This window comes from Tenrec ecaudatus, unplaced genomic scaffold (assembly GCF_050624435.1).
Source record: "Tenrec ecaudatus isolate mTenEca1 unplaced genomic scaffold, mTenEca1.hap1 Scaffold_1885, whole genome shotgun sequence".
Lineage (NCBI taxonomy): Eukaryota > Metazoa > Chordata > Mammalia > Afrosoricida > Tenrecidae > Tenrec > Tenrec ecaudatus.
In genome coordinates, this window is record NW_027458161.1 from 78,267 (window position 1) to 105,668 (window position 27,402).

General features: G+C 41.5%; 1 long non-coding RNA gene across 5 annotated transcripts in view; it reads right to left on the reverse strand.

Moving 5' to 3' along the window:
* LOC142436267 (uncharacterized) overlaps positions 1-27,171 on the reverse strand; it is a 36,418-nt gene extending 9,247 nt beyond the window's left edge. The window contains exons 1-7 of one of the 5 annotated variants that reach the window (XR_012781841.1): positions 26,222-27,171; positions 24,444-24,617; positions 18,327-18,472; positions 13,169-13,280; positions 12,527-12,708; positions 11,336-11,458; positions 9,333-9,459 (exon numbers count right to left, since the gene is read on the reverse strand). This is a non-coding gene — a long non-coding RNA (uncharacterized LOC142436267). Of the gene's footprint in view, positions 1-866; positions 5,365-9,332; positions 9,460-11,335; positions 11,459-12,526; positions 12,709-13,168; positions 13,281-18,326; positions 18,473-24,443; positions 24,618-26,221 lie in introns of those variants that run through there. The other 4 variants (XR_012781839.1, XR_012781838.1, XR_012781840.1 and 1 more) reach the window with 4 other exon arrangements.
* Between the last annotated feature and the right edge of the window lie 231 nt (positions 27,172-27,402).

The window sequence follows — 27,402 nt, forward strand, 5'->3', positions numbered from 1 at the left end:
AACAGCATGAATCTGTTAAACCATTGTCTGCGGTCCCCAGCAAAAGCACAGTTTACCAACAAACACTGCATGCAACAGTACTTTGCACACACAGAGAAGAGATGGAGCTGGCTCATCAGTAATGGGTCTCACTACCCCCAGCCAGCAGTCTCACTTTGCGACCAGTGCAGGGATGTTGTTTTGTAAGCATCCTTCGTTTGAGCTGCTAAAAGAACAGTGTTCCCTCCTCACCAGCAAAGATGACAAAATAGGGCTGTGCTATGAGGGAGAATCTACTGGAAGGCAGGGAGTTAGTTTTGTCGTCGTCGTTTGTATTCCTTGTAATATATTTAACAATCAGTTTGGGGAATGTTAGCATGTGTTCAACCAAAGGTAGAAGGGGCAGGCTGTAGGACACCAGACCTAAAGAGTATGTTTGAACACAGAAGCCCTGGAAAGGCAGTGATCCAGCAAGGTCACCACATCCCAGGAGCCAGACTGACATAATTGATCCTAAACACAACTGGTTCAGTCCTGGACTCCAGGGAAGGACAGAAGAGTACACTTGGACTGCCTTCTTCCTCAACTTGCAATTCCTTTTGGGTTCACCTCAGATGTATTTTGCAATTGGGGGTAATTCTCTTGAGTTTTGTTATGTGTCTTTCTGTTTAACAGTATACGAACCCAGAATTGATAAATGTATAGAGGCAGCAAGACAAACAAGGATTTCTTGGAGATACAGTGGGGCAATGGGTGGGGTAAAAGGGAGCCGATATTAAAAAGTTCAAGAAAGATGTTTTCCTCCTGCTTGATGTGATGGAACTGTGGGATGATATGATATCTATGTTACTATGGGTAGACTAGAGAAACAAATTCATAGACACTCACGTCCTTGAGAAATAGCTTTATGTACAAGAGAACTCAAATATCAAGAAAACATCCCAGCCCAGTCCAGATCAATTCCTTAAGTCCAATCTTAGACCATATGTCCGATACGTATTTTTAAAGTCTTCTTCAGACTCACAAAACACATGCAATGATGCCAAATGCAGCAAGAGCACAGGCCAGTGGGTGGGAAGTCTTCTGGATCTGGTGGCATTGTAAGCATCTCAGCGCTCGCATGGGTCCACGTGATTTCTCCAGCTGAGAGCACTCACATAGTTCCACATGTCTTGTCAGCTGCAATGTCTCCCAGGAAGTCAACAGAAAGAGACAGAGAGAGACAGACTCCTACATTCAAGGAGGAATGAAGGAGTTCCCAGAATCCTCAGGAGGCCACTCCAACACAGAGGCCACATTGGCTATGATCTGATTAACTGGCTAGACTCCACCCCTTCACTCTTAATCCTGTGAAATTGACAAATGATTATATGACGACCACAGCTAACTATAAGATGGTTTGGGCAAAAAACAAATAATCAAATAAAATAATAAACATAGATTATTTCATTATGAAATTTTTTATTGTAAATTCAGTTATTGGTTTATATCACAATCCCTTTTCCTGTTCAATATTTTAAAGTTTTTGAAATATTGTACTGGCAAGAATTTCTGTCCGTTTGCAGCTATGTGTGCAAAACTTTCTGTCATGTATTGGAACATATTTTTCTCATGAAACATGCAACAAAATACTATTTGCAACATTCTTCTCAGGTGTAGTTCAGTGGCATTAGAGTATTGTTTTCAACAATTAAAAACATCTGCAAAATTTCCCATCAAACATAACAGAAAACCACCCCCAAAATAATTCTGACTAGAAACTTTCCCCTTAACATCAAATAATTAACTAAAACGTTCCAGTTTCAATTATTTTGAATAGAAGCCTGATTTAAATACTTCCCCGTTCCTCTGTAAAGAAGGCAGCCTAAATCCTGTAGAATATCTTTGTCTTTGAGCCAGATTTTCTTTACCAGTATTTTTTGTGGCTTATATCTCAATATCAAAATCTGTATAAAGAGCTATGTCTGTAGATCATACTTCCTTTCACTGTATCCAGCTCACAGTGTTTGCAACTTGTAGCACTCTCTACCTCTAAAGCTTTTCCCACTGAGGGACCAGAGGTAAAAATAACCTCTGGGAGAAAGTTGACTTGCAGGGGTGCTTAGGCCCCACAGGAGCCTGGATACAGACTGTAGTTAGAGCTGCTGTGCTGACCACTATGGTAGCTCCAGTGCCCGTGTTTGGAAATCTGCAGAGACAACTCCAGGTAACACTCCTGACCAACAATCTGAATGCTTATGACCAGAGAAAATGTTACTGTGTGCCCCACAGAAGTTGGAAGACTGTGTAAGCCCAGGAAACACCTCTCCTGTATGTGATGGGTTGCTGTCAGCAGGGGGCTCAGAATACCCATCACCCACAGAGGGTACTAATCCATGGGAAGAAATATGACCTTCTTAAGACTTCTGTGGGTTCCTGTTTCCCCACAAATAACCTTGTTGGTAGGAAACACTTTTTTTCCAATATTAAACATGGACTATAACGCAGTATATTTTATCCTTTCCCAAATATTCTGAAATGTTATAGGGGAAAGGAGTTTTAGGGAGACATATACTTGTTTCCCTACGTGGTCAAAGGAATGAAAAGATTCAGGTAGGCCTAGTCTTGATTCCATTGCATGGTAAGCCTAGAGATTGTCTTTAATTTCACCAGATCATCTGTGTACTTCTGATGGTAATAGATGTAAAGCTACATTAAACTTAAAATCTACACAGATGTCCACATGATTGGTAGAGGGAAGACCTCAAAGAGAGGGCTGTGTTCTCTCAAGGACTCCACCAGCATCACTTTTCTAGTGTGAGTCCCAGAGGCAGGGGCCCCATTCAGCCCTTTCCACCTTTACATACCATGCACCTCCCACACGCAAATGCCTGACAAGAACCCAAATAAAACCACAACATGCAAGGACTTAAATTCATATTCCTTCTCACCTGGAGAGCATTTTCTGGGTGTCACGAATCTTATCCACATGAACATGAAGCATGTGTGGGTTTTCCTCTTTCTGGCAACTCAGGGTGGTGAGTGGTTCAGGGAGTCAGACATGAAGTCTGGGAGTGAAGAATCGGGGCACATGACTCACTGGGTTTCTCTCTATCCCCAGCTGTATAGGCCCAGGTGCAGGTACAAGAGTCAGGCCCTGGACTAGTGAGGCCCTCACAGACCCTATCTCTCACTTGTGCGGTCTCTAGATTGTCTTTAACCAGCTATCATGTGACCTGGGTCCACCGGGCTCCAGGAAAGGATCTGGAGTGGATTGGGATAATATGGGAGAATGGGGGGCACAAACTATAATCTAGCTCTCCAGTACTGAGTCAGCATCACCAGGGATACATCCCAGAACCAGGTTAATTTAAAACTGAGCTCTGTGAATCCTGACGTCACGGCCATGTATTACTGTGCAAGTTACACAGTGATGGGAACTCAGTGTGAGCCCAGACACAAACTCAGTTTCAGCAGAGACAAGGGAATGAAGGCAGTGAGGCTTTCCTCTCAGAAGCTGTGGTTTCCCCACCTTGTCAGCACTTCTCCAGGGACTACCGTGTATAGTCTAGGGAACCTTCATGCATCTGAGGAAGAACATGCACTCTGTGGAAGTCTGGAAGGTCATCTGTCGCCAAAATGGTGGGCCATGTCAGTAGAGGGACAGCAACACAGAACACGGGTACCCATATGGTAAGTCACAACTGTCCGTTCACACACTTGGCCCAGGCCAAACTCCAGCACCTCTTCCTTTGTTTTGAAAGCTTTGTTACACTAACTCCAATGAAAGTTTTTCTTGATGAAAATTTCTCATGATTAACGAGATCTGATGCCCACATATAAGATGTTCCACATTTAATTCATGCAAAGGGCTTTTTTCCTTTTGTCAAATCTCTGATGTGCTGTAAGGCATTGTGTCTGGCTGAAAGCTTTTCCACATTCATCACATATATGGGGTTTCTCTCCAGTATGAGTTCACTGATGAACAGTAAGAGAAGCCATCCAGATAAAGGCTTTTCCACATTCATGACATACATGGGGTTTCTCCCGAGTGTGAATTAGCTGATGAACAGTGAGAGAAATCTTCTGGATAAAGCCTTTGCCACATATATAGGGTTTTACTCCTGTGAATTTTTATATGAGTTTTGAGATTTCCTTTACGAATGAAGCTTTTGCCACATTCACCACATTTATGTGGTTTCTCTCCACTATGAGTTTGCTGATTAATAGTGAGAGCAGTCTTCTGGATAAATCCTTTTCCACATTCACCACATACATGGAGGTTTTCTCCAGTATGAGTTCGCTGATGAACAGTAAGTTTACTCTTTCTGATAAAAGCTTTTCCACATTGACTACACACATGGGGTTTCTCTCCAGTATGAGTTCGCTGATGAACAGTGAGAGCATGCTTCCGAATAAAGGCTTTTCCACATTCACCACATACATGGGGTTTCTCTCCAGTATGGGTTCACTGATGAACGGTGAGAACATCCTTCGTGAGAAAGGTTTTTCCACATTGACCACATACATAGGATTTCTCACCAGTATGAGTTCGCTGATAAACAGTAAATTTACTCTTCTGGCTAAAGCCTTTGCCATATTCACCACATACATGGGGTTTCTCTCCAGTATGAGTTCGCTGATGAAAAGTGAGAAGAGTCTTCCTGATAAAGGCTTTTCCATATTCACCACATATGTGGGGTTTCTCTCCAGTATGAGTTTGCTGATGAGCAGTGAGATCACTCTGCCTAGTGAAGCCTTTCCCACATTCACTGCATACATAGGACATTCCTGCCACATGAGGTTCCTGATGTCCCTTGAGGTATGATACACTGTGAAAATTTTTCCCACATTGCAAGCATTTTCCTAGCTTTTGTCCTTCATGACTTTTTTGATAATGTTCATTGAGTTTGAACATTTTCTTGAATATTTGCCCACACTGACTGCATTCGTAGGTCTTATCTAGTATACCAATAATCTGGTGTTCATAGAACACAGAGTCTTCAATGAAGGTTGTTCCACATTTATCGCCTGTGTGTGGTTTCTCAATTTCATCAGACTCCTGATGCTGAATGCACTGTGACTTCATGAACCTGGGTGGTTCACACTCAGGGAATTTCATTTCAGTATTAAATTGCTCTTGTTCACTGTGGAGAAAAGTTTTCTCATCTTCAGTGAGCACAACTGACTTCTGTATTTTGTTGCTTCTGTTCTGATTTAATTCCAGAATGATTAAATCTGATTTTACATTTTTTTCATGTAATCCAAACATCTCATAAGTTTCCTTTGGAGGAAAATTATTTTTATGCTGAGAATATGTATTACATTTGTAGCACCATTCCATTCTGTCAATGCATCTTTCACATTGCAAGTGCTCAAGCAAATGATCATCATCTTTCTGGATTTCTATAAAAGAACACAACATTGACTCTTTTAAATATCTTGGTTTTCAATGGACCCCATAAAATACACATTGATATAAAGTAGATCTTTAGTGACAACCCTCTTTTATGACTATAAATAAAACACTATGCTTAATGTTTATTGCCCATTGGACGAAATACAATCATGTAAACAATTCAAATGGTAAAAATAGTTACTATAGAAATCAGGTTGGATATGAAAGTGATAAATGGACACAGGTTTGATATTTGCTTAAAGAGGTACATGAATACATACAACAAACATAACAGAAGGAAGACATGAGACCAATAGACCACAGGAGTGATATGACTTGCTAATTCCATTTGGTAGAGGTTAAATGTATTCATTTAATCAATCTTTACTGAAAGACAACTAAGTGCTAGATAAAGTTGGGAATGCGAAACATGGCGAATATTCTACTTGGGAGAAAACCATTTTTACAGGTATATATGAAAGGGATTATGGTACAGAAACACATTCCTTATGTTTGTGGAGCCTGTATTTTAGCTCACAGCACTCCTCTTACAGTGCTGTCCTGTGGTGGCGTGCAGGTTGCTGTGATGCCAGAAGCACTGCCACCCAGTGTTTCAAATACAAGCAGGACCACCCATGGTGCACAGGTCTTAGTGGATTCTCCAGAAATAGGGACTGGGAGGAAGATCTGGTGATCGACTTCTGGAACATGAACCCCTCAGGTTTAATGGCAATGAAATAACACTGAACAAGTACTAAATCCTCAAAGTACAGTCAACCATAATGATGTAGATGGAGGAAAAGCTTTGGGGACCTTCAGTGCTTGACATGGCATGACTGAAAATGAGAAAAAAGAGCTGCTAATATCCTCTAGTAAATGGAAAATGGCATACATGCAATATTATCATGAAAAATTGCAAGTTGTCAAAACAAAATGGAATGGTAAAAATTGATAGTGTATGCATTATTCAACTTTAATAGACTGGTACTGGCTATTTTTAATTAGATAATCAAGTGGTTTATAAGGCTGAGATCGACAAATTCAAGAAGATTGGCATCATATTCATTATCCAAAAGCACACTGCAATATCTTCCCTGATGTATAATTTTGTCAGTGGTAGGCTAATATTCATATGCCTGCAAGCAAGACCAGTTAGTACAAGTGTTATTCAGTTTTGTGCACCAATTAAAGCAAACATAGAAGCATTCACAAAGTTGGAGAAGAGTCCCAGTCACATACTCTTAGTTAAATATCATCGCCACACTATCCTTTCATTGTAGTGCCACCTTAATGATATCTCATACAAGCGCATGGCTAATTACTATCTGCCAGCAGCTTTAACGACAAGAGCAGACATGTTGTTGTTATTGTTCTCCCCGCTCAGGAGACAATTACTCCACTCCACCTACCCTCAGCACTGGTCTTAAGTTGCTCATCCAATTATTTCAGGGATCCCGATGCTAAAGATCCTGCCTACCTTGTTAGGTAGCTAGGTGTCTGCCTGTGTTTGTGTGGGAGGCGGGGGAGCTGCATGCCCTGAGATTATATAAATTGGTGAAAGAATGCAAAGCCTTTTTATTTCTGCCCTTCAATTACACACCAGTCCTTTAGGACCCATCCAGTGGGCATTTAAGAGAGAAAGAGATAATTGATTCCTTAAGTGACAGCAACAAAGGGAACCTGATTGCTTTCAAAGCTAGGCATCTTTCAGCTGAGAAGCAAGAAGTCAGGCACCTGTAGCAGCTGTATACTAACATCTTCCTGGAGGGCAGTTGGGGGGAAATCTCTGTCTGGAGATTGCTCATTAGCAGTTCTAGCTTTGGGACTTGTGGGGGTTTTCTTCCAACACTAGAACTGGTCTTCCAAGCCCTGTGGTCAGGAGTACAGATATAAGGCTGCTGCTCACACTTTCATCCAGGTTCTGTTTACCACCACAATAATGAAATTGAGGGGAGAAGGGATAAAGGAGAGCTGATATCAAGGAATTAAAGAAGAAAAAGTTTTCAAACTGTGGTAGCTATTGTACAGGACTGCTCCATGTAATTGAACTATGGGAAGTTATGATATCTATAAGAGCTCCCAATAAAATATTTAAAAATATATATTGAAATTTTCACATGAATTTTTCAGCCTGACATTGATCAACCAAACAATCATACACACTGATAAGTGTAAAATTTGGGGAAAGTAGCAGTAGTTGGAAAATGTGACCTTAGTAACAGAAATGACACACAGGTTCACTGATAACATTTTGAGACTAATGATGAATTCATAGCAAATTCCTTATTAAACACCAGAAATGGAAACTACACATATGGATTTTCCGGAATGGAACAAATGAAAATCAAATCAACCACATCTACAGAAAGAAATGGTGGAGAAGCTTATAAGTCAAAACACGCCCAGGGGTTAACTGTGGAACAGATCATAAATTGCTCAAATCCAAGTAGAAGCTAGCCAAAGTAGCTAGAGCACAGCTTAGAGACTATGTAAAGAATAAACATGAGGAATAAAAGTCTGACTGAAGACTAATGACAGAGACCAGATGAGATGTGGGATGACATGAAAGGCAACTTACACATGGAAACCAAAAGGCTACTCAAGAGACAGAAAAGAAAAGAGAGCAATATTGAATGTACTATGCATTGTTTGAATAACAGCAATAAAACCTATTGGAATATACTGCAAAAATGTTCTTTAGAAGCAGCAACAGTCATCTTTCGTGTATTGGACCTGTTAAGAAGGGGTGGGCCTAAGGAAGGGACACTACATAGTAAGAAATATATAGCAGACATTGCTTAATTAAAAAAAAAACATGCCCTTTCCACTTACAAAAATTATTGGAGGAACAGACAACTTAAAAAAATCTTACAGGTAGAAAAAAATGTAAGGTACAGTGCTAAAGTATACTTTAAAGCTGATAATTTTCTTGCTAGGAAGATGATTTTAGATACCTGGAAACAACAGAAGTCATAAATATATTTCACCAAAAGGAGTAAAATATTGGGAAATATGTCTGTTAAAGAATTCCAACAGAGAAGGCAAATTGACCATCTCTCTAAGAAAACAGAAAGAACTGACATCACCTGCATGAAGAAAACTTTAAAGGAACAGGACACCAAATGAGAATATGGACACCAAATCTTTAGAGAAACTCCAAGGGGGGAAGCTAAGGAAGCACAAAGGAGACCCGTTTATGGTGGGAGCTCAAGATGCAAGATGGTGCTGCATACTGCAAATGGATATCCATTCTTACTCAGTAGGGGAGGAATGTGCTGTATTCAGAGGACAGTTACTAATTCAGAGTTCTCTGTTTGGAGAGAAGCGTGCAAGACAGATTTTCATAGTAAAGTGGAAACATAAAAGAAGGGAAAATTTCAGAATGTTAAAGAAAATTATGGAAGCAAACACACATAGTGTAAAACAAGAAAATGGAAATCTAATCTCATAAGAGCTACAGGTGTACTTCCCTCAACATCTTGGACAAGTGAACTCTCACATACAAAGTAGCACACACTTTTATGCATTTTCTGACACCTTTCATAGATATGAGGCCTTCTCCCTGTTCAATCAACTACCCCAGCCAATTCCCCTTAAGGTGTTTTGACCATGCATCTGAGAAAATTCCACTATAGCTTGCTTCTAATACCAAACACAGTTCTCTTGTTCCAACTGAGAGAAAGCTTCTGGGGTGACAATTAGATAACCTGTTTATGGGAAATTACAGAATCATGGACACACCAAAATTAACGTAAAGTTTGTAAAGACTGCAGTTTTGTATTTCTAGAAAAATAATGTTCAAAGGAACAAAGTAAATAGCATTCTTTCAAGGGTAGAAGACCTAACCCACTAACCTAGGATGAGACAATGCAATGAGAATCTACCTCTTTGAGAATACCACAAACACCGCAAAGTTTTTAACATATAAGACAGGAAAAGCCAGTGACGAGGTCAATGACTTGAGAATTCTCCTCACCAATGGAAACCAGGTTGCGATAGTTCTCCAACATCACATCCTGATATAGGGTTTTCTGAGCAGAGTTCAGGAGCTGCAATTCCTTCCGGGTGAACTTTACAGCCACATCGTTGAATGTCAGTGGTTCCTGTAGTAAGAGGGGTCTACTTAATGAAGTATTTTCCATTTGAAGATTTAAAAAAAATATATCTTACAGTAAAAAAAGCAAAACAATAATAAAAACTATTGTGGTAGTTCATTCCATAATGCCTCATTAACTGAGGACTTGGTACAAAATATTTTACCTTATTTCTACATTCACGACCATCAGCCGAGAAAACTAGCCCTAATTTTAGAAAGATCTCCAGTGTTCTGAGAAATAAATGTTTTCAAATACATTCTCCAGGTCAAATACAGTGCCCCCACAATAGCTAGCTCCACATTAAGGAGCAGGCTTAAAGGAGCTCCCATAGTAGAGGAATCATTTCTGTACCTGGCTACTTCACTATGCCTGAAGGTTATCTGTATATCTGAGCAATCAGGTTCTAGAGCCAGCCCAACATAAATGTAGCAAACACCTGGGGAGGGCACAGGGCCGGTTTGAAGTCAACTAACACTAGGTCAAGATGGTAACTCAGCATCTTGCTTGTTTAGAATTTTACCCGCTTATGATATGACCCATTAACTATGTACATGCTAACTGCATGACACGAACGCCTTATGGAAAGACCTGTAAGCTCCATTATATATACCCACTGGAAAATATATTCACTCTCTCAGGCCTGACATGGGAAGAGAGCCCCTGTGTCCAGCTGTCTGCTCTCTGTCTTTTAATATTTTCACAATTGCAATGTCACTCCTGAGGATCACTTTTGGAGTGTTGGGGACCCCAGTGCCTGAAAATAATGCACCCACTCTTAACATTAGAATTTTGAGTTCCAGTGACATTATCTGAATGTTCTAGAAATAGCTCAGCTTTATAATCACACAAGGTAGATAAAGACCTATTTGTTATCAAATGGCATTAGGGTTTCTACCAGCATCACCATTATTAGAGGCTCGGTACCTTCAGTGGCAATAAGTACTGGGAACAGTGCAGATGGGGGAGGTCAAACATACCTCAACTCTCCAACACTTTTTGTCAACTCTAAAACAAGTCAATCCTTCCACACCACTCTGTCTCACTTCTGGGTTTGATAATCTGTTGCTGTGGTCACACAACACTCAATAGATCAAAGTGGTCTATTAATGAACAAGGTACAACTCGGGATCAGGAACAAGAAGCTATAAGTCAGAACCAAGATCAGAATGTTCATAGACATTATCTCCCTTACTGAGTGCAGAACAACTTTCTAAGCTCTTAAAGGCCACCTTAGGACAAGCTCCTCTTGACAACCTTAGGACAAATTCTCCTCAGCCACCTTTGGAGTGAATTATCTTAACTTTAATTGCAAGGTCCTCTTGAACTTGCCATCTTTCACCACATGCTCTCCAAGGCGCCCCCAGCCTAATTCTGCTGGGTGGATCTCTGGAGCCTTCCTAATCTTGCCTAGGCAGGGAAGATGCTGGGTTGGCCCAAGAAGCCAACATATTAAGAGGGAGAGAGAGAACTGCCTGCAGGCATGGTTTGAGAGGAGACAGTGAGGCATTATCCTGTCATCTGAGCTGTTGATTTGGGTTTATTAGCCCCTGCAGCCACACAGTTCAGAATGAACCCATGGATTAGGGATTTGCAGCTTCCAAAAAATTAATGTGGCATTTCCTTGAATGGCAACTATGAGCTGCCTGTGTGACCTGACTTGAGAGCTTCCTCCACTCTATGAGCCATTAGCTTGCTGTCTGACCTTCCAATTTGGGTTCCTCAGCCCCTGCAACCTATTAGCTGACGAGATTCAACAACTTCTCTTTGTGAGGCAGTGGACTGTGGTCTGACCTGATGATCTGGTTCATCAGCGTTTATAAACAAATCAATGAGGAAAAACCTACAGACTGATTCCTGACCTTTATATAGATCTGGAACTCACCAGCTTCCACATCTTGAAGTGCGATTTATTTACTTGATGACTTTTGAGTTTTGTGAGATGTTGCTGAGCAAATCATGGACCATCTTGAACCTCTACCACATAGGGATGGGTCTACTGCTGCTCCTGCAAAATGAACTGTACTATTCATGGGTCAAGAGCTGCACCAATGGAGACAATGACCAGGGTAGAAGGGACAGGAGTGACAGAGCCAATGGTGTCAGGTCCAGAAAGGGCTTTTCAGCCAAGAAAGTGGGACAGGCAGGCAAGATCAAGAAGAGGATATCCAAAAGTAGTTGAGAGGACCATATAAAGATGGAACTAAGAAATGAGCCTATCTTTAGAAGGAAAAATGTCTGATAGGGGACAGGGAAAACAGGCCTTCCCTAAAGAAGAGCAAATGTGCCTACATGGTTCTTTAATATGAAAGTCAATGTGTAGCCTACTAATTCGGATACCAAATTATACTCTGTTACTGAGTAAAACTTGTACCTGTGACTCTGGACTGTAATTAGTCCATGGCCACTGCAAAAAAAAAAAAAAAAAAAAGAATAAGCTGAGTAGGAGAGGAGTGTGGCAAAGATACTGGTGTCAGACTGGAAAACCATTGGAGGGTACAGGTCTGTCTAAGCTCTGCCTCATATGAATCAGAGCTGATGTTGACAGTTAATTCTCTCTCCTGCATCTCTAGTTAGAGGAGGTGAGATGCTGTCTCATTTTTAAACCACTAATGCAACAAGACCCATTTTAGATGCATTGATGAGAATGCTGCTGTGTGGGAGAGTATTTAACATATCACCTTCAGAAATAAGCATTAAAGAAAGTTACTCAAACAAAAATCCCATGGACTACTGAACTCTCCTAAAGAAGTGATTTTATTTCTCCTTAAAAACCATGTATAGCATATAATTTGAAAGATATGCTGGCCATAGAATAATAAATTATGAGCTGGAAGATAATGTTATCCAAAGAATCCTCAGTGCTATATTATGTTCAATGTCAATAGTTTATTGTTAATCCTATGATCAATATATTCCTAATCTTCTCCAGCCAAATGTTGAAATCAGAGTAAAAGTTTAGCTCTAAGTTCTACTATTTCAAATTTCTGCTTTTCCAATGAACTGAATCAGTATTATACAGGCTTCTACAATTCCAGTAGAAAATACAGAAAAGGATAAAACACATCAGAAGCACCTGAGCCTTGGCCATTTTCTTTGGTCCTTAGGACACTACAGGCAACTGGGATGCTCTGTCTTATCTGGATCAGCTCTAATGATGCTCACAAATTTCAATCTCTCGTGAGGAAATCCCAAAAGTAATAATACAAGGCACTCTTCCTCCTTCCTCTAAGCTGCTGGTGATGCACCATCGGCAGGCTGATGGGAGAATACAGTGTAACACATAACCAATAGGTCCAGGTGCTGTTACTGTTCTTTCCTTCTTCTAAACACCCAAAGTCCCCAATACTGTTAACGGTGCCCTTACTGAGTAATGGGAAACATGCTTATACCATGAGCAATAAAATCTAAAACTCATAATGTTCACACATGTGAATAAAAGATTATTTTATAACAAATAGAGATTGGGCAATCAAATATAAATATAAAAAAATAAACAAAGAGTTGGATCCCTACCCCACAGCATACAAACTACCAATTCCTTACTGTGTGACTCTCAAAGAGAATGACAAATCAATGAACCTTTAAGATGATTATGTTAATTAAAGCATCTGGAAACATTTTACATGGGATATATAAAGAGCTATTATAAACTAAAGATTATTTTATAGGAGAACTATAAATTGTAAAATAACTTTAGAAACACTTTTAAACTCACCATCAAGTAGAGTTAGACATATAAGCTGCCGATAGGACACAGGAGAACTGCTGTACAGAGCTTCCAAGATTCTAAAGCCATGACAGGATGCTAATGGGTGTGTACCTCTGACCTTGAGGATAGAAGTCCAACACTTAACACATGTCAAAAACAAGGCTCCATAATAAACATTTATATGACATTTATTAGATTGAAATTTATATCTATACATATATAAATTACATATAAATGTAAATGAAGAAGTATATATCCCCCAATAATGAGTGCACTTTTGAATCCCAATATAGATAATGTTTTTAATATACCATTATTTGTAGTACCTAATGCAGTTAGATCAGTGGTTCTCCACCTATGGGTTGAGACCCTTTTGGGGGTTGAAGGACCCTTTCACAGGGGTTGCCTGATTCATAACAGTAGTAAACTTACTGTCATGAAGTAGCAACAAAAGTAGTTTTATGGTTGGAGCTTCACCACAACATGAGGAACTGCATTAAAGGGTCGCAGCATTAGGAAGGTTGAGAATCACTGAGTCAGACAGGAGGTCTATACAAGTACACAGTCTAGCTATGCCCCCTTAACTTCCTCCAAATTATTTACCTGGGTTTGTCGCCTGCCAATGTGAACGAGGAAAAGTTGTCCCTCATAGTGGTTACTGTCAGGCTGGTAATTGCAAGGTCAGCAATTGGAAACCACCAATTTCTCCTCGAAAGCATGAGTGACATGGCTTTTTACTCCGTTATAAAGTTACAGTCTTGGAAACCCACTGGGGCTGTCATATAAGACAATCGGGCAGCTTGGCCAACAATACATTGGTACCGTTGTGCCTTGTGGTTATGTAAATAAACTGTCTGAAACCTAACCTACAGATTAGTTACTTTGGAATTCATGTTACAACTAATTGAGTTATTTCAGAGACAGAAATTGGGATCTCACTACCAACAAAAAAGAAGAACCAGGGGGACTTCCGGCAAGATGGCGAAGGAGTAACAAACACCAGAGGAACTCCACAGAATTCAAGCTAGGAGAGTTACTTAGAGATAACTGAACACTGCTGGAATGCAGGAGGAGCATCATAAAGACAAGTAGGCACAGACCCATGGGGTTTTGAGGGGCTGGGGGCTTTTGGTTTACTTCAGTGGAGGCCGGCTGGGGCTTGACCTTTGCCCCGCCACTGTCTCTGCCAGAGCCAGGACCATTTGGAGCCTGTAGGGCTGCTTGGTCTCAACACAGCCACAGTTTGCCACCACCTGCCTTGGGGCAGGCACTAGACCTTTGCATCTCCTCTCTGTCACCCTATCAGTCTTGGAGGGCTGTGCAGCAGCCTTTTCTCAACACAGCCACAGCTTGCTGCTACCACCTCCGAACAAGGATTAAACCCTTGCAGCTCCTCTGGCCTGGATAAGGGCTCAGCTACATTGTTGCTTTCTATCCATCTCTTCACTATATTCCCCCTCCCCCACCCCTCATGGGCACATTTGGCTTGCTTTTTAACTTTTTTTTCTCCTCTTTTCCTCTTTCTTGGTCTCTCACACTCTACTGCTAACCTCCAGACCACTCCCTTAGCTTAGGGCATTTACACCTGAGCCACACGCAGCTAGGTGAGCTCCACCCTGTGTAGTTAGCAGGCTGGAAAAATCCCTGCTGGCCCCCAACAGGGGATACTCTGCTCAACTTCTGACTGGGGAACTCCTTCCAGCCTTTGTGCCTGTGGGGCATAAGGCAGCTCGGCCAACACTCCTCAACAAAAGTTACTGCAGGAGCCTCTGCCCAACCTCTGCAACACCAAAGCAGGCAACCCTTCTGGGTCACTCCCCCGAGAGGGAAGCCACAGGAGGACAAAGTGGTAGGTTAATTCCATAGTGAAATAAGCTATAGGCAGTTCAAAGTCTCCCAGAGAGAGCCAGTGCTCTTCGACTCCCTGGAAAATGGCACCTGGCTAATCTAAAACAACGCAACACAAGCAGCCATCAGCCCCAAAAACCTCAACAAAAAAAGGAGAGGAACAAAAGGCAAAGCCAGAAGATGTCCTGAACATAATGCATGCATAGAGGAAGCAGACATTGAGCTGCCACAGAAAGAAATTTTCAGAATGTTACTTGGAGTCAGGGGATATGAGGGAAACAATACAGAAAAATGATGAAATGATAGAAAAGGTAAAAACCATAAATCAAAGAGAAATACAGGAGCTTAGGGAGGAGATAACAAAAACCAGTAGCACACTCATGGACCTCGACAAGCAACTGGAAGAATCAGAGGCCCGCATCAGTGACTTGGAGGACAGCCAAGCAGACTTCAACAAACGAGAACAAAAATCTAATAAGATCATCAGAGAAGCTGAAGAAAACTTAAGAACTAAGTCTGATGCTATGAAGTGGTACATCATTAGAAGTATTGGCTTACTGGAGGAAGACACAACAAAGAAGTCATCTGCAACAGTAGTGAGAGAATTCTTGGAGGAAAGCTTCCCCAGCTTAGTGAATTAAAACAAGGCAACCATTCAGGAAGCTGAAAGAATCCCAGCAAGACTGGATCCCAAGAAGAAGTCATCAAGGCACATAATAGTTAAATTATCCAACTTTGAGGAAAAGGAGAAAATCATGAGAGCAGCTAGGGGAAAACAAGCAATCATATATAAAGGTTCCCAAATAAGAATATGATCAGACCTATCAGCAGAAACTATGAAGAAGAGAGAGTGGAGTAACATTTTCAAAAAATTGAAGGAAAACAATGCAAACCCAAGAATACGCTACCAAGCCAAATTATCAATCAAGATAGATGGAGAAGAGTCATTACATTGCACGCTCATCTCGATAATATGATCACTGAAGACAGATTTGTGCACAAGCAAATGTGGTGAAGAAAGTTGATGGTGCTCAGCTATCAAAAGATATAGCATCTGGGATCTTAATGGCTTGAAGGTAAAAAAGCGGCCATCTAGCTCAGAAGCAACAAAGACCACATGGAAGAAGCATACCAGCCTGTGCAATCACAAGGTATCAAGGGATCAGGTATCAGGCATCATCAGAACAAAAAATCTTACCATAGTGAATCAGCGGGGGAGTGTGGAGTGGAGACCCAAAGCCCATTTGTAGGCCACTGGACATTCCCTTACAGAAGGGTCTTGGGGAGGCGATGAAACAGTCAGGGTGTGATGTAGCAACGATGAAAAATACAACTTTGATCAAGTTTCTGGGTGCTTCCTTCCCCCCTCCAACTGTCATGGTCTGAATCCTGACTTGCAGGTCTGACTAGACCAGGGGATGTACACTGGTGCAGATGGGAACTGAAAATGCAGGGAAGCCATGGCAGATAATCCCCTCAGGACTGGTGGTGTGAGTGGTGATATTTGAAGGGCACAGTGAGGTTGGGTTGGAAAAGTGGAACCTATTTCAAGAATCTACATGTGACCTCCTCCCTGGGGGACATACAACAGAAAAATGGGACACAGAAATATATGACAAAATAACAATTTATAAATTATCAAGGGTTCATGAGGGAGGAGGGAGTGAGGAGGGAGAAGAAAAATTGAGGACCTGAAGCCAGGGGCTTGGGTGGAGAGCAAATGTTTTGAGAATGATGAGGGCAACGAATGTAAAAATGTGCTTTACACAATTGATATATGTATGGATTGTATTAGGAGTTGTATGAGTCCCTAATAAAATGACTTAAAAAAAAAAAAGAACCAGGAGTAGGGGCCTTTAGATCCCAGATTCTTTCACAGAAATTCTTCAATCCAGCAGACAGGCAGCTGTGACACAAGAGTGGACATGAAGGGAAGAAGCAGCAACAGAGACATGGTGGCAGCAGAACCAAGAGCCTGAGACAGAGCAGTGGCATTCCCAGACCACAGAACAAGAGAGCTAAGTGCCTTTGGGCAGGAGGTTAGAGGTGAAATAGGGGTACATTTGAGTTCTTATCTGGGGAACTAGATTTGCCAACCCACATAGAGCTAAGTGTGTCTGGTATAAGGCTAAGGTGCAGAGAGAGAATTTATCCGCAGAACTAAGAGAACTTTGTAATTTTTGTACATTTAGGACAGAAGCCAGGGGGTTGTAGGGCCTGACCTCACCTGCAGGTACGGCTGTCAAGATGCTGTCCCAGAGAACTGTACCTTGAGGCACTGATGATGCTAAATTGTGTGTTAGGGTGGAAAAGTGACTTCTTTGTCAAACATAATTTGAGGAGAGCATTTATTGAACTTTAAGAGACAACAAAAGATACGCACACACATCATATGGATAAGGGAGGCCATTAGCAGTTCAAATGCAACTGAGGATTCAGAGTCGGGACCCTAGATAAATAGGACACAGAACAAAAGGCCATGTCACAGATCATGATTGGTGGCAAAGCAATACATCAGATACAGGTGGGACTGCAGCAGCAGGAATGGGACCATAATTGGGACATGCACATTATTAGATAGAAAGACTTAAAAGATTGGTCCAGGGCCTTCAAACTGAGGCAATCAAGGCCAGACTCATAACAATGGCCCCTGTGCTGTCCTCGCTTAGGTGAGCTCCATCAAGGATACATCTAGGCAGGCCCTTGGAGGGGGATGGATGGAGAGGAGTGCAGGCAATCTATTTTGTAAGGCATTTTCCGCAAGGGTAAGATGATCTACATTCTTGGCTAATTATCAAAAGGAATTCAATGGAGGCTTAATCAAACTGGGGAGGCAGCAAATGGACAGAGTTGTCACTGTCATCAGCAATGCAAACCTTAAACCCAACTCAGTGCCACAGAGTGGATTCTGGTTACAGTGACCCTTTAAAGGGAGGTGGAATGGCCCCTTGTGGATTTCGGAGACTATAACTCTTACCAAGAATGGAAACCTTGTTTTTCTCCTCAGAGGTGACTTGTAATTCTGAACTGCTGACCTTGCAGTTAGCAGTCCAATCTGTAACCACTATGCCACCCGCCTTTTGCAAATTGGAGTGCTCACAATTTAAGTTCTAATACAATTATACATGGTTACATTATCAGCAAATTCTATCATTCCGGGAGATGCGCAAATTGCTCGGACCCCGACCAATGGGGCAGCCTGGGTTCTTGTACACTGGTGTTTCCTGGGTTCAGACCCCAGAAAGCTCAGATCCCTCCTGCTTCCCCTCAAACTCCTCTGCCCAGTGCTGACCCCAGGAACCCCAGGGATGCTCACCCTGCTTGGAGTCAGGTGAATGGATTTGGTTCACGACCCAGTCAGAAGTTGAAGTCCTTCCTTGTCATGCTTCAATGTGCAAGACACTAGTACCAGATTTCTAGCTCCCTAGACTGGACTGTATTTCTCTGTGGCAAATCTTTGTTCTGAAACAGAAGAGGAGGCAATGTTGAAAAAGGCATATCACTTTCTTGGCCTGTACTTCTTGCGCTAAATAGTGACCACCCCCACCACCTGGGATCAAAATCCTGCTCAAAGCTGAGGGTTTGCATTAAACAAGGGTCCACTCTATCTTTGCAGAGCAATTTTACTAATTTCCCAAATATCATGATCAACTTTGGATCCACAAAGTGGAAGTACTTAAGGCCTCAAATTTCTCAAGCTCCATTGAAGGTAAATATCTTCTTTTCACCAGCAATCTAACTGAAGAACGGAATATTTTATGAAGAATGTTCTTTAAAAGCCCATAACGGAACCTCAGACCAAAACCCTTGACATATCTGGTGAAAGTGATCAAGCTGAATCACGCTCATATCTGCCACTCCAACTCAGGCTGAGCTTCTCATTAAGTAAAACCTACTCCAATCCCCTTGCATCCTGGGTATTCTTTACAATATCTATTGTGTGAAGAAATCCCTATGGTTGGGTAGCCCATTTATGCACAATAGTGTAGTAACTAGAGAAAGTTTTTGTACAGGTGGACAACAAGAGACAGAGCGACACCAATAGCACATCCTAGAGGTACCTTGGCCAAGATAGAGATATTCTAAACAAGAAAACAAGCCAGGGGAATCCTTATTTGCTACTCTCTTAAGCTCTTGTGTTTACAGATGTCCGATTTTAAAGCCTTTGGGAAAGACTGCAGCTTACAGTCATGGAATGGCAAGGGGTCATGGTAAGAGCCAAGGTGAGGGAAGATGCTTAAAAATGCAAGATGGATCCAGAAAAGAGATGACTGATCAAACCATTTTGTCATCTTGACCTAAATTCTGGATTCCAAGCTTTCTAGGTAATGCTGACTGATGGCAAACAACACACACTGTAGTAGTGGGCTTATTGGCTTGGGTTCAAGGATGTCCCATCCACAGTCTCAGGTGTGAGTGACGATTTGTCCCGTCAAGAGGGGTGTAAATCATTTATCACTCTAGAGGATCCAGCCAGAGCAAGTGATCTATGAGAGTCGAGTGGGTTTCAGGATGTTCAGAAAGTTTACAATCAACTGAATCACAATTCAATTCCATGAGAAACTTCAAGGCTAACTGTAAGACAGATTAAAGTTGAAGATTCTGGCAGCTAGACAGGAGAGTATTCACGCAATATGAATAGACGCTTTATTCTTTTTGTCTAAGTTCACGTTATTGGGTGAAACATAACAATAATTGTCAGAGTAACCTTATTAATATTTTCTATGAGACCAGTAATAACCTGTAAACAAGGTCAGATAATGATACTTCAAGAAAACTGTAGAGCAATATTGATAATGGATCTACATGAAAAAGTTCTTGAAAACATTGGGAATAGAGTCAGAAAACACATGAAAATAATTACACATGATAATTAAGTAGAATCTATCCTAGAGTTGATTTAATATAAGAAAATGAGCACTGTAATATATACCAATTAATGTAAAAAAGAATTAATAATCTAAATAGACACAAAACTTACTAAACAAAGTCAAAGACTTTTCATGCTAAGGAAAAATAACTCTACAAATCTAACATAAAACAAATATAGTTCAAAATGTTAATATGCTAATATACATTCCTAAAAAGAAAAAGTCATACTTGAAAAAACATCACCCCACGTCAGAAAAAGGACAACCATAAATGTCCACTTTTACCAGTGATATTAAAAATTGACTGTATGTTCTAACTAGAGCTACCAGGTTCACTTTTTTTTAAGGAAGAGGCTTCCAAAAAGACATAAAAATTCCTTTAATCATAATTTAATTATCATATCCATAAAATATTCACGATATGCCATGAATAGCTAATAAATGCTAAAACATTGTAGGCTACATTTAAACACGCTGAAATAACTCTTGGTACTTAACTCCCTAACTATTAATTGTTAATGAGAAGTGGAAGGGGAAGGTGGGGGGAGAAAGAGGGAACCTATCACAATGATCTACGTATAACTCCCTCCCCAGGGGGATAGACAACAGAAAAGTGGGTGAAGGAAGACATAGGGCAGTGTAAGAGATGAACAAATAATACTTTACAAATTATCAAGGGTTCATGAGGAGGGGGGAATAAAAATGAGAAGCTGACAGCAAGGGCTCAAGTAGAAAGAAAATGCTTTGAGAATGAGTATGCCAACAAATGTACTAATGTGCTTGACACAATGGATGGAGGTGTGGATTATGATAAGAGTTCTACAAGACCCAATAAAGTGATTTAATAAAAAAAGAAATACAGCATGATCAAAATTATAGCATTTATCTTACAGAAAAGGAAGTACAAATGTATTCAGATTAAAACCCTGAAACAGGGAATTTGTTTCCACCCATTCTGTGATGAAAGCATGAATTTAGAGTCCTGTAGTTTTCTGTAGTGTTGAAGGTCCTCATATACTGATGAATTAATAAACTAAACCAAGGCATTCGTGTGCACATATAATATTAGAGTGACTATATAGACACACATATATGTATGTGATACACACACATATATGTATGTGATACACACACATATATCAAGCTGGACAACAGATAGGATTGATGCTCACCCAAAAACTGAAGTTTGGGGACTTGAACACACTGAGCCATGGATGCTCTAGGTAGCATTGGACCCATGGGCTTCAGTTGGACTGGGCTGGGATGTTCTCTTGATGAAAAGCTCTCTCTTATGCATATGTCAGTGTCTATAGTTTTATTTTTCTAGAGAACCCAGCCTAAGGCAGAACCCCATCACATTAGTGTCATATGAGGGCGAAAAGGTGTACCTGACATGCTGCTCTTGGAGAAAAACACATCACAAGGAAAGTGTGAAAAGATAATCAACAATTCCCTGACACTGAGCCAGTCCTATGCTCCTCTAGGTCTGTGGAATTTTGGTGGAAGAAAATCTATTTATAACAAAAATATCAGAGGGGCCAGCCCCAATCCCAACTAAGAGGACAGCTGCCCCTTCCCCCAGAAGAATTTACTTCAGAGGACAACACTGAAGCTACAGCTCAGGGAAAGGGACATGTCTGATCAGAGCACACGGGAGAAAATGAAGGGGGAGGAAGAGAGAGTGGAGCACACATCCTGGCCCACCAAGCTTTGAGGACAATATGCCTGCTCTGAGCAGCCCATGCAAAAAGAAGCACTATGGCTGCCCCGACTATGAGTCATGACATCCCTCACTGACCTATAGCCCTATAGGGGACAACACTGGAGACAGTTTGGGAATTGCATCCGATCTGACCCCACCACACCCAGGCAAAACACTAAGGGTGTTGTGCAACAGAACAGCAAGGGAAGTAGAGCAAGGAAGTCCCAAGAGTACCAAAATTAGACTCGGGGGCCAGGGCGTGGCACCCCATCAGACTCCACAGAAAAGCACTCCTAAAGGTCAACATAGAGACCTCTAACTTTTTACAGGCTTTTCTCTTTTTTCCCTTTTTTTCTTGTTGCTGTTGTTTTGTTTTCTTTTGTCATTTTGTTTTGCTCTTTTGTGTGTATGTGTGCTTGTGTGTGTGTATGTGTGTGTGTGTGTGTGTGTGTGTGTGCATATTATATCTGCACTTCTAACTAGATAATATAGGCCAGATAAACAATCTGGAGGAGAAAGCAACAGGACCCATGGTTGGGGCGGGGAGCATGACATGGGAGAAGGGGAGGTGGGGGAAAGAAAGTGGTGTTAACCAACCCAGGGAAAAGGGAACAATCAATAAGTGATCCAAAATAGTGGGAAACAGAAAGATTTCTCCAAGTCATCTCCCCCAAATATATGTTAGACTTAGGACACTGCTCACAATTAATGGTAAATAATTGTCAAGTTACCTCCCTGAAGGCAATCAGCTGTCAGAGGACTGTCTAGTCCCACCACATATAGGGCCCATCCCTGCTGTTAAGGACAATGGGATACTTCCCCCTAAAGGCTTCAATTTAGACCCTGCAAGGTGGGTTTACAGTACACCTTACTGATAATGATTTCTACAGTGAACCAGAGAACAGGTCAAACCTGCTCAGTGACATCCAAAGTTAGGCTGCCATGCTGAATCTCGGGTCCGCCCATCTTGTCACATGCACACCCTTACTCCCTCCTCTTCCAACAGCATATGAACCCCTACAGCATCCCACTCCCATTACTATATTACCTATAGCACAACACTTTCCTGTGATGGATTTCTTCACCTGTAATTAGGGGGCCTGCACATCCCCAGATGATATAAAAGCCTTGGTTAGCAATAAATATTTCTCTCCCCATGTGGACCACCAAGTGAGGCTGAGGTGAACATGCAACTATGAAATGTGTCTGCCTCCATTATTTCAATCCCTCTTCTATCTCTCATGCTCCCTATGACTTTACTATAATCTTTATTTATTATCACTGTACAATTGCACCAACCGACCCGCTGTGATGTGTTAGGGTCTGGCCTTTCCCCTGACACAAAATAAGTGGCAAGGAGGGTGTAAGATGCCTGGTAGGGATTGATCAAGGCAATGTAACTGAGAAGAATTACTGAAACCCTGAAATTACTGAACTACAGACAGAGCATGATAGTGGGACAAGAGGAAAGTAAAAGGAAATAGAGGAAAGAACTAGGAGACAAAGAGCATTTACAGAAGTCTAAATACAAGCATGTGCATATGTAAATATATTTATATTAGGGTGGGGAAATAGATCTAGGTGCATATATTAATAGGTTTAGTATTACGGTATCAGATGGACATTGGGCCTCCATGCAAGTGCTCCCTCAATGCAAGAACACTTTGTTCTATTACCTGGCATTCCACGATGCTCACCTTCCTAAGATGATAGCTGAAGACAACTGTGTGCAAAGAAAATGTGAAGAAAACTGATGGAGCCCAGCTACCAAAAGATATAGCATATGGGATCTTAAAGGGTTGAAGGTAAACAAGTGGCCATCTAGCTTAGAAGCAAGAAAGCCCACATGGAAAAAGCACACAACCTATGGATTGATTACAAGGTGTCGATGGGATCAGTATCGGGCATATTGTGAATGAAGGGGAGTGAAGATTGGGGATCCAAAGCCCGTCTGTCAGCAACTGGACAGCCCCTTACAGAAGGATCATAGGGAAGAGACGAGCCAGTCAGGGTACAGTGTAGAAACAATGAAAATACAACTTTCCCCTACTTCCTAAATGCTCCTCCTCCCCTCCACTATCATGAACCTAATTCTCTTACAAATCCAGCTAGACCAGAGGATGCACACTGGTACAGATAGGAACCTGAAACATAGGGAATCTGGGACAGAAGATGCCTTCAGGACCAGTGGTGAGAGTGGTGCTATCATGAGGGTGAAAGGAAGGTGGGGCAGAAAGGGGGGACCCATTACAAGGATCTACATAAAACCCCCTCCCTGGGGGATGGACAACAGAAAAGTGGGTGAAGGGAGACATCGGACAGTGTAAGGATGAAAAAATAATAATTTATAAATTATCAAGGGTTCATGATGGAGAGGCAGTGAGCAGGGAGGGGGGAAATTGAGGAGCTGATACCAAGGGCTCAAGTAGAAAGCAAATGTTTTGAGGATGATGAGGTAACACATGTACAACTGTGCTTGACACACAATGGATAAATAGATAATAAATAGATAAAGCTATCATGTTAACCTTGAAAAAACACAGAGCTCTTACAAGGCACAATGCACACATAGCCTCTCTGCACCAAAGGTCAACACTCACATTTATAACACGTAAGGAAACTTAGTAGACTCATAGTCACACTTGCTATAAGAAATCAGTATAACACTAAGAGCCTTATATTCATGGGGAAACATGACATCATGCTCCTGAGAGGAAAGTACTACACTTGTTTATATAACAAAGTATTCCCATTACTCAGCTCACATACTGCAATAGCATCACTGAGTATGAAACATACACAAATATACATATACACACGCACGCACACATCTTTCCGTTTTTAATGAAAATATTCATACCTACTGAGGCCAGGTTTCTAAAAGTTTCCATCATCCCGTGTCTCTATAGTTTCCTCTCAGAAAGGTCCAGCAATGCCCATTCTTCCTCGGAGAAATTCAGAGCCACCTCCTCAACAGCCACAGTGTCCTAAAACATCCCGTATATTCTGGCTTGGCAAGGTACCATGCATTCCACTATGTGAAAGGATGAAGAAGACAGTCCTGGGGAAACAGAGACTTCACATGGGCATTAGACACAGGGGTCTTGCTCTAAGGATTTCCATCAGGGTTTAGCTAACCCACTTCACCCACTAGATCAGCTGTTCTGAACCTGTGGGTTGCAACTCCTTTGGGGGTTGAACAACCCTCTCAAAGGGTTCTCCCGTTCATAACAGTAGCAAAATTACAGTAATGAAAATAATTTTTTGGTTGGGGGGTGAGCACACATGAGGAACTGTATTAAAGGGTTGCAGCATTAGGAAGGTTGAGAACCACTGCACTAGACACACTCCCTCACTAATTACATGTTATCCCAAGGACTGCATGCTTCTAGCATAATGAGTTTATCTCTGTACAGTTTGTCTGTGACCAACTGCAGCCTTATTTCTATCTAGCTGTTTCAGAATAGAGAACAGTCAGAACACATAAATCAGATGAATGATCAAAAATAAAAGCCTCGATTCCAAATTCATATCCTCTCTTCCATTGGAGGGAGGATTGAAATTAGAATATTTATCAGAACAGGAAGCACAGGGTGAAAGGAAGATGACAACTAGGAAACACTGCAGAATTTGTGCTTCTCCCTGTCGCCCCTCCTTAGCCATTGGAGAGCTGCTGGTATGAACTAACAAAGTAGGGACCCAAAGCCCTGGAGTCATGGTATCCTCTTGGAGAATTCTACGTGATCAAGAGCTGACGTGTTACCTGGTGATAGAGATGATTATTTGGGGAATTATGAAATTTTCTATAGAGTGTCTATGTTACTCGCCTACTTTCCAGTCACTCTGCAGTTGCACGCTTGTGTATTTTGTATTTTCAATGAGATAGGACAAGCTATTGAAAAGGGAAACCGGGCAAGAGTGAAAGGTAACAATAGAATATAGATACCCTCTGTACACTGGTACAGATAGGAACATGGAAACAAGGAATCCAAGGTGGATGATCCATTCAGGTCCAGTGGTGAGAGTGGCGATACCAGGAGGATGGAGGGAGGGTGGGGTGGAAAGAGCGAACTGATTACAAGGATCTACATATAACCTCCTCCCTGGGGGATTGACAACAGAAAAGTGGGTGAAGGGACATTTTGGACAGTATAAGATATGACAAAATAATAATTTATAAGTTATCAAGGGTTCATAAGGGAGGGGGTAGTGGGGAGGGAGGGGCAAAAATGAGGAGCTGATGCCAGGGGCTTAAGTGAAGTGCAAATGCTTTGATATTGATAATGGAAATGAATGTGCAAATGTGCTTTACACAATTGATGTATGGATTGTGATGAGTTGTAATATAATGATTAAAAAAAAGAATATATGCAGATATCTTGAAAATTTTCCCACTGAGACAAAGCTACTGTCATGTAATTATTATGGACTGCTCCCCTCAAAAAATACTGGATACGCACATCAATACACACTAAGCTCATAGGATATACTGACAAAAGAGCACAATATATTCAGTATCATAATAGCATGTCCTTTTTGCTGATTGGGAAAATGTACTTAGGTTCCAATTTTCTTATAAGTTGACTGAACTTCAGTGCATTTCAATGTTAAACTGTTAGGATACTAGGACTTACATACCAGGCTTTGAGATGTTTTTCACATTTTAGATTTTTAAAGATTTTTTCACATTTGCAGATCATGGAAGGACGACTAGCTGAACATGATGACCACTAGCATTCTCTCAGCTGTGGGACTGGCCTCCATGACTTGTCATACTTTTGTTCCCGCATCTTTTCAGGAGAGACCAGTCCCTGGAGAAGGACATGGTGCTTGGTGAGGGAGAGAGAGGCAAAGAAGAGAAAGGCCTTCGCCAACATGGATCGACACAGGGGCTGTCGCAATGGCTCCAACGTGGGAACATGTGAGGATGGTGCAGGACAGGGCAGTGTGTCGCGCTGTTACATAGAGGGCTTTAGGGGCTGGAATGGACACGAAGCCACCTAACAACAACATAGAAAAGGTTGCACTTTATGCTAAGATTTCACAGCATGGCCAACTAGCTATGGCATAAAGTCGCATGAGCTATCACGGTCACTCCACAATTCTGCTACAACAGTGTAACCTAGTGTCGATCCAATAAGCCTTTCAAAATCTCATCCACAGCAGTGCATCGGGTGCCGGGTTTTAAAGCCTTCCCATTCCTTCATGATGAACCAAAACCAAATGGACTGCGGTCAAGTACATTTTAACTCATTTTGACCATAAAACAGGGAGTGGAACTGCTCGCTAGTGTTTCCAAGTCTGTAAATCTTCACGGGCCCATGCAGCCTCCTTGGCCTCCCTTGATGGGCCTGGAATGCTGGAGCCACAAAGGGTCTGGCCAGCGGCATCGATTAAACCAGTGAACCACTAGGGCCTCTTTCACACAACATGTTCATGATAAAACACTGCATTTATTCAGCAACCACGATTCTGAGGCAATTTCCAAAAAGATTTGGCCACATTGGCTCATTTAGTCCTCTTGTCACTCACTTTTAAGCAGATGTTGCTCCCAATGGGATAGAGCTGAAGTCACCAACATTACTCACAATTTCAGTATTGCTCAAATGAAAACTTGTTGAACCAGGTCAGCATGCAGGTCCATGTGTGTACAACTAAATGCCTGGCAATTACATTTCTGTTCATATGCCCAGAGCTTTTTATTCTGTCAGTCATCAGTTACAGAGATGATCTGGATCTTCTGTGTAGTACAAAGAGGAGACGAAGAAAACAATCTATTCAATTCAGATAACTGGAACGCATTGTCCTGGAAAAGCCAG